Here is a 7101-nt window from a genome sequence, read left to right as displayed (position 1 = left end):
ATTCATTCATGGGGCTAATGGTTTCCGGCACAACTTGCCTGTCAGTTTAAAATACATTCTTTTAATTGCATCGGGTTTGTCCCATACTTATTCAATCTGTATGCTGAGCAAATAATCAGAGAAGCTGGACTATATGAAGAACTCAATAACAGATGATACAACCTAACTTGGCTGAAAGCAAAGAGAACTTAGAGTACTTATTTATGGATGAAGATAAAAACTACGACCTTCAGTGTGAATTATAACTCAATGTAAAGAGGACAAAAGTACCCACAGCTGGATCGACAGACAACAGTATGATAGTTGGAACAAAGATTGAAATAGTCAAGGGTTTCATCTTACTTATATCTATAATCAAGACTTATGTAAGCAACAGTCAAGAAATCAAACGATGGATTGTATTGGAAAAATGGGCTGCACAAGACCGCTTTAAATTGTTAAAGAGCAAAGATGTTATTTTGAGGACTAAGGTGTACCATCATGTTTTCCATCACCTCATGAGCATGCAAACACTGGCCAATGAAAAAGAAGATGCAAGCAAAATGGATGCATTTGTATTATGGCAAAGAATAACGAATACACCATGGCTTGCCAGAAGAACAAACAAATCTGTCTCCGAAGGACAGCCAGAATGCTCCTTGGCGTCCAGGATGATGAGACTGCCTTCTGTACTATTGACATGTCAAGAAAGACTCGTTTCTGGAAAAGGATACCGTGCTTGATAAAGTCGAGGGACAGTGACAAAGAGGAAGACCCTCAATGAGATGGATGGGCACAGTGGCTGCAACAATGAGCTCAAACGCAACAATTGTGACGCTGGCGCAGGAATAGGCAGTGTTGCATCCCTTCCCAACCTCCCAGCTCCCAATGTCATCTCTCTTTTTTGCAGTAGCCCAGAGCCAACGCTGGCCTTGCTAACATGCAGAAGGCATCGGGAAGTAGATCGTTGCAGATAGATGCAATTAGGTGAACATTTAGCACCCTCTCATTTAATCTCCCTTATGATTCACTTAAATTTGTTCATTTTTAATATTTTCTCCTTTCTTTTGATTGAGGTTTTATCTCTTTTACTTTGTTATGCTTGTTACTCTTTTTTGTTTGCTTTTAAATATTTTTCTGTATATGAAATCCAGAAGAGGTAAATATCTTCAGAGACTGTAACCGGATTAATGGTTCCTTGGTGTGACAGAGGAGATTGCGGGGAAATGCGAAGCTAATGATGATGAGAATAAAGGATGTTCTAAAATTGATTGTGATGATGATTGTACAACTCTCTTCATGTGGTTGAACTACTGAATTGTATGATATGTGAATTATATGCCCATGAAATGTTGAAAAATTAAATAAGAGTTTATTTCACCACATCAAAAAGGAAGGACACAATTTGAAGGCATTCAAAATGAAGCGTTTTCTGCCCTTCTACCTAACTCTGAATATTTTCCAGTCTCTGATCCAATATGACACATGAACCCACTTTTAAGTATCAGGTGTGAATTCTTGTCACATTTATGTAAGTGAAGGGAAAATCTTACCAGGTCAAGCTGATGGCACCTATAGGTTGTAGGACATCAGGCCTTGCTGGCATCTTGAACATTATATATTAAGGCAGTCTTTTTAAAACCTTCACTGAGCCCCCAATAAAATGATTAAAAAAACAACAACCCTGCGCTGTTGGCACGAACTGGGCAGCTTATAGTTTTTAAGATGCTTTTCAATATTGACTATTCTTTCTTATGGATACCATTAAGTGATTGATTACAGAATCACCAAAACTCTGAAGTAAAGTGCCTGAGAGTTTCCTTCCCCCAATAATATATCGGTGGGCCAAGGGAACCAGCATATTTCTCGGCAGGCAGTGAATGCTACCATGTTCGTTAACTGTTTTCCTTGAACCCCACAAACACCCGGAAGCTAATGGCTTGTTTGCCAGACAGGGTGGGCCTTGCTCTCTAGTTCTTACTGACCAAGATAACGGAAACTTGTTTTTATTTCACAGCCAGGCACCATTCCAGTTAATGTTTTCAATATGGAAATACTTTGGTTAAGGTGCTGAGCAGAATAGAAGGAATTGCTGTCTTTGAAACTGAAGTATAAACAGATGATGATTTTAAGAATTTGTAAACTTTTCTTCCTGATTCTTGATGTTTTCCTCTGGGACTGACATTAGGAAGAGTTGGTCATTTTCCTTTAGGTGAGAAACAGAATGATTACTTTTCCTGGAGACATTTTTTTGGGGTGAGGGGGCAAGGGTGGCGCTGGATCAGACATGAGCTTTTACCGTAGTCAAACAGTACAGATTCCAACTCTTGACATTTTCAATTTATGATTAATTGGAACAGAAGGGGCTTAAGCTTCATATTTGGTAGCTGCCCAGGTGACTAAATCATTTGTGAATGGAATTTAGGAGGGGAAGTAGGAAAAGAAAATAAATGAACAACTAAGGAATACCCAGTCCTGAAGTAAATTGACAATCATCCATTTCCAAGGGAGTAGTACCTTGTTTAATCTAGCATTCCCATCTCTACTTTGGCACAGGCTACTGGTAATTGTTGACCCAACTTCACTTGTGTTGCTAGAAAAACATGAAAATAAGGAAAGTACCTTTTTTTAAAAATTGTGTTTAAGTTCAACTTGTGGTTTACAACAAATCTCAACCTCTGTTAGGATATCTGATACTTGACTGCATTTTGACTGGATGATTATAGCAGTCCCGGAATTGTAAGATGTTAATATGTGGGTCAATTGCTTACAATGTTTCTGCAGATTATATCACAGCATTATCAAGCAATTATTCCACATTTACCTGTGTTCTCATTAAATACTCAACACTGAGAAAACATGAAAACAGTAGGTCTTACCCCCATTGCTCACAAAGTTGCACTCTGGTATGGAGAATATGTTTGTTGTTATAAGTAGATAATTCAATACAAAAATATATATGGCAAAGGATTGACATTAAGGTAGTCAGAGTAAGGCAAGCTAATCAGTTTTGGACAAAATACTTAGGGGACTTAATTAAGGAGGTAAAACTTGAGTGGGCTTTGAAAGAAGCTTAGCAAAGATGCCAGAAAGAACATAGGTTTTTTTTCCCCCCGTTAATTCAAACATCTGAAAGAGTGATCCTCTCTCTGCTTAAAAAGAATGTTTTGAGAATGATGAGGGCAATGAATATAGAAAGGTGCTTTACACAATTGATGTATGTATGGATTGTAATGATTTGTATGAGCCCCTAGTAAAACGATTAAAAAAAAAATCAGAATAGAAAAAGAAAAATATGATGATGGCAACATATGTACAAAAGTGCTTGACACAAAATGGATGGATGGATGGATGGATTGTGATGAGCTGTAAGAGCTCCCAATAAAATGATTTTTAAAAAAGATATCTTAAAAAAAAAAAGATTACCTGGGGACACGGAAGGAGAGGGAGGAGGAAAGGGGTAATCTATATCAAGGTATATAAGAAGGGGGTGTAGAGCTACAAAATAAATTGTGACAATTACTCTACAGCCCTTCTTTATATGATTGAACCATTGTGTGATATGTTAATTATAGATTAATTAAAAATAATTTGTTTTAATTTAGAAACAGAGGGGGGGAAAGTGTTGGTTAAAGCAAAGTGCATTTTATTTGATTAAAGTGTAAACGCCAACTCCTCCCATCTAAACATCATGACATGTATAGTAACAATTCTAATGTGAACAAAGTATATATTTATCTAAGGAAATATCCAGAAAATCTTGCTGTTGAGCTATTTCTAATGAAGTGTGACTGATAAAATATGTTACTTTGTGTATGTAGATATTCAATGTGTGTTGCTAGAACTGACCTGAGTTGAAGATTACAGCCACGAGTTTAATTTGTGTGGTTATGAATGAATTAATAGAGAAGAAAGGGACTTGGTTTCCCAATATTATTATTATAATTCAATAAATCACGTGAGGGTGTGAATGTATGAACAGACATATACTGTTTGTTTTTGAAATTGACTCTATATAATAATATGAGGGACTTTTAAAAGTTTATGGAAAAACAGGACTCTAATGGAATTTTTTCATGAAACATTTGAAGCCCTCTCATATATTTGGGGCTTTGTTTACCTGCCAAACAAAAGTTATAGATAGGTGGATAGATTTAGATATAGATAGATATTTGTGTATATGAGCGGGTTTCAAAAAGTTCATGTAAACTAGAATTAAAATACAATCCATTTTTCTGCACACTTTTTGGAATTCCCTCATATGACTTGTCTAAAATACAGTAAGATTTAAAATGATCATCTGTATGCTCATCTTAAAAATAAGGCATTTAGAAATAAGCTTTGTTCAATTTCAAACAAAATGGTGCAATTATTAAACTTGAATTAACATTGATTAGGAAGCATATTGACCATAGACAACAAAGACACCATAACAACAAAATTGCCAAATCGTTTTGTCTCAAACCAAAGTGTTTAATGATTCTTGTTCCTCTTACATCCAAGTAGAAGGTTTAGCATGAGAAATGACACAAACGTTTAAATGGACTTTCTGAAAACACCCCAAATGTGATAGTGGAAGAGTGAGCTTTCTCATTTTCCTTATTTGTTAAAATTCCTATAATTTCTTGAATTTATTTTGTATTACTCTTAATCTGCTTTATTCCTGGAGCCATTCATATAGTATTTAAAACTAAACTCAGAAGAGTTCTGCTTAGATCCTCCCCCCATAGAGAATCTGATCAGAAATGGGGTGACAGCATGTGTCATATTGTTTTCTAGAGATGAATGGGCTTTCTAATAGAATGAGTCATCCAATATTCAGGGATAACACAGAGAATCGAGATGTTTCATTTCTCCTCAAATTATTTCCCTGGCACTTTGATCCCTTACTCAGATTCCAACCTTTTCTTTAGCTTCCTTTGTGAACCTATCTCTATTTGGCCCGTTGTCATTTGTGCCTCCATGAGCTACAAAACCACTGAAGATTCACTCACTTACTTCAGTGGTTTTTTCCTACTTTTTACTTCCTGTGAATGTTTTCACATCTGCTCCCATTGGATTTTGTCAACCTTATGGAATCTATTAGCTGCAACAATAAATGCAGTCCTAAATTTCGTCTCAGCTGGATCTCAGTGGTACAGCAATTAGTCTCCTAATTAGATTTTACTCCACATCCTATTCCTTGCCATGTTTTACAAAATCATATTATAATAACTTTTCACTTATATGTACTCTTCTTTTAAACGCAGAATGTTGGGGTTTTTTAAACGGAAAAAGATGGAATCTGTTTGGAATATAAAACCATCCCAGAAGTTGCGAAACTTCCAATTAGGTAATTGTGAGCAGAATTAGCTACCGGCGGCTCGTTCTAAAGTAACAAGCGTTTGCTTGTGTCACTACTTATTATACATAAAATTTTGCACTTTTGCATTCTGGCAATTAATTAAATCATACAGTTAAATTACACATGATAATTGAGTATGACAGACAAAATTCCAATAGAGAGTACTGAAGGGACAACACATCCCTCATGTGTACGTTTTCTGACCACATGTGCAGCCATCAGCAATGCCTTTTCTTGGAACTAGTTTTGCACTTAAGAGATTTTCAAAGAATGTTACCATCTTATAGGCTTCCCTTGGCTTCCCTCCAGACTTGGGACTCCATGCATGTCCACCTATTATTCTCTGAAGGGTTAAAACTCTTATTTATGCTTCTTTGGGAAGTAATTTGTTAGCTTGAGAAGTACCCTCCTAGCTGGCCCCAGATGCCGGGCATTGTTCTAACCAAACTCCAGACTGTAACTCATTATGGGAGTAGAAAGCCTCTTTTTCCCCCCTGCAAAGTGGCTGGTGGTTTCAAATTGCCGACCAGCATGTAACCCAGCACACCACCAGGGCTCCTTTGGCATTGTTCTAGACAACGGTAAATACAGCTGTGAACAAAGACAAGTTCCTGCTATCGAGAAGAACAACTACACAGTAAATCCATAATATTTCAGGGAATAATAACAACTTTAATAAAATATAAAGCAAGAGAAGAGGGAATTAGATATTGAGCTTTGGGTGGAGGCCAGCTTTAGTACTTATGTGGGAAACCAGGGACCAGAAGGTGTGGAGCTGTGTAGATTACAATAGTAAAGTATTTTGCATTTTACCCTGGGGGTAATTGGGAACCAACAGAGAGTCTTTAAATGTAAAAGCAAGTAGCCATCTTGAGAGGTTTCTATGGCCCTGGCAGGTGACCTTACCAAGGGTGGAATAGTTCCTTATTCCTAGTGAAAGAAAAGAAACATTTAGTATGTTTTTGCTCTATAGTGGTTACTACTCCATTGTAGCATTATAAATTACCTCAAAACTTACATCCTCATCAGCAGTCTAAGGTGGTTTCAATTTCTCTATCCTCTCTAACATTTATCATTGTTTTTCTTTATACTCATCTATCCTAGTGGGTATGAAGAGATATCTCATTGTGGTTTTTTTGATTAACATTTCCACAATGACTAGTTATGGTGAAAATGTTTCCATTTGCTCATTATATACATGTATTTCTCTTTTGGAGAAATACCTGTTCAAATTATTAGCCCCATTTTTATTCTGGCTATTTTTATTTTATTATTGAACATATATCAAATATATATACATATTATCATATATCAAATTACCCACACACATACACATTGAGAACTGAACAAATAATTAAAACACCAGACTATACGACTACATATGGTGCTGGGGGAAAATATGGAAAGTACCATGGACTGCTAAAAGGACAAACAAACATGTCTTGGAAGTAATATGGCCAGATTGCTCCTTAAAAGCATGGATGGCAAGACTTCACCTTACATACTTTGGACATGTTGTCAGGAGAGACCAGTCCCTGGAGAAGGACATCATGTTTGGTAGAGGAGCAGTGAAAGAGAGGAAGGCCCTCAAGGAGATGGACTGACACTGTGGCTTCAATAATGGGCTTAAGTATAGGAACAATTATGTGGACGAAACAGAACCTGGAAGTGTTTCCTTCTGTTGTGCACAGGGTCGCTATGGGTCAGAACTGATTTGATGGCACCTAACAACAACAACCTGTGACTTTCCCTTGTTTGTCATGTACTGTGACAGCTTG

The sequence above is a fragment of the Echinops telfairi genome, unplaced genomic scaffold (assembly GCF_000313985.2).
Source record: "Echinops telfairi isolate 266 unplaced genomic scaffold, ASM31398v2 ScPeMD7_7472;HRSCAF=8510, whole genome shotgun sequence".
Taxonomy (NCBI): domain Eukaryota; kingdom Metazoa; phylum Chordata; class Mammalia; order Afrosoricida; family Tenrecidae; genus Echinops; species Echinops telfairi.
This window is presented reverse-complemented; position numbering follows the sequence as displayed.